The sequence below is a fragment of the Physeter macrocephalus genome, chromosome 8 (genome assembly GCF_002837175.3).
Source record: "Physeter macrocephalus isolate SW-GA chromosome 8, ASM283717v5, whole genome shotgun sequence".
Lineage (NCBI taxonomy): Eukaryota > Metazoa > Chordata > Mammalia > Artiodactyla > Physeteridae > Physeter > Physeter macrocephalus.
This window is the reverse complement of record NC_041221.1, coordinates 22,832,350-22,833,950: the sequence shown is the minus strand read 5'-3', so window position 1 is coordinate 22,833,950 and position 1,601 is coordinate 22,832,350. Positions and strand designations below refer to the sequence as shown.

The window sequence follows — 1,601 nt, the reverse complement described above, 5'->3', positions numbered from 1 at the left end:
AGAGGAATGGAGAAATGCCTCCTTTATTCATCTTGGCTTTTTCAGACCCAAGACAAGTTCTTGAGGACACACATCAAATGCTGTAGTCCTTCTTTATCTATAATCGAAACAAAACAAGTAATTAAAAATTTCCTCTTCCATTCTGTACTCTCAATAAAATGCAGAGTACAGCCAGAAGTTATCACCGAGACGCACCCTCTCAGGAGAAATTAAAATTGGGACACGAAATGAGGCCCCGAGCTACTGAGTCACGGGGTTAGGATTTCACAGCTAGTGTCCGTGACCAGCAGGTTGTGTTCAAACTGGGCAGACAGCTTCCCGTCTCTCGTCACTGCTGTCCAGCCATCCAGCCAGGTTTCATCCTGCCTTCCACCTTCACAGATTATTGGCTCAATTGTAGCTATGTGGCCGGCCTTCATCACTCCAGCTGCTTTATTTTTGGCCTTGTGAGGTGCACTGAAGGCTGTATGAAAAAGCCTGTGGATTCCATGCCCACAGTAGCTTCGAACAACTGAAAATTCATTTGCTTGGTCATGCTTCTCGATAACGTTTCCCAATTCTCTGTGTTGAGCGCCAAGTTTCACTGCATCAGTGGCTTGCATCAGGCACTCACACGCGGTCTGAACCAGTTTCCGTGCTCACTCATCACGTCTCCAACAAAAAAACATCTCATTCAGGTTCCCATGATAACCACCGTGATAAAGAGTGATGTCCACATTAACAATACCACCTTCTTGCAAGGGCCCTCTGTCTGGAATTCCAAGGCAGATCACTCCATTCACTGAAGTACAGCAAGGCTTTGGGAAATTATAATAATTCAGGGGAGAAGGATAGCAATTTCTTGCAATGCATGCTAAGTGTACAGCATGATCTATTTCTTCAGTAGTTACACCTGGTTTAATCACCCCAGCATCAATGTCCTCATAGGCTTCTCTACCAAGCCTCCATAGCAGTAGCATCCCTTCTATATCTTCAGATGAGAGTAACTTAACTTGAGGAGTACCTTTAAGAGCCTGCTCAGATTCAGACATTCCTAAAGGGTGATCAGCATAATCTGGTCTTTGACTATGACTTGGCACTGGCCTTGACATCAGTGGATAATGTGGTCTGAGTTTACTAGTATATCAATAACGTGCCCATGGGTCAGTGTTGATATCCCCTTTCACAGTCCAGGAAGACCCTTCTTGCTTGGCCTTTTCATCTTTTGCTTTCATATGTAGTAACTTGTGAGTAACCCAACTTCCTTGAAAACATTCCTGCGAGCGGAAGTACGAGTCCTGGGTGCCCAGCTTGATGCAGGTGGGACACTGGAGCTTGGCCTCTCTGCTGCAACCATCCCTCTCGCATACACGCATCTCCAAGGCTGCCATGCTGCCTGGCTGCTGGAGGAGCCCCTCACCAAGCCCCTCCCAGCTTTGGCTTCCTCTTTTCAGACTCAAAATATGGTGCACACACAGTTTCTTTTCTCAGCTCCCAACAGCAGTACCTACCCCACCCCCGTCTAGTCTGTTAATGCTTCTACCACCACCACAATTCATATTCACATATATAATATTTTTCGGTTCACACCCAAAGTGCATAATTATGAGAGTGTATTTTAT

At 45.8% G+C, this 1,601-nt stretch overlaps 1 pseudogene; it reads right to left on the bottom strand.

Moving 5' to 3' along the window:
* Positions 1 to 209: 209 nt before the first annotated feature.
* LOC102982779 (methionine aminopeptidase 1-like) lies at positions 210 to 1,370 on the bottom strand (annotated as a pseudogene).
* Between the last annotated feature and the right edge of the window lie 231 nt (positions 1,371 to 1,601).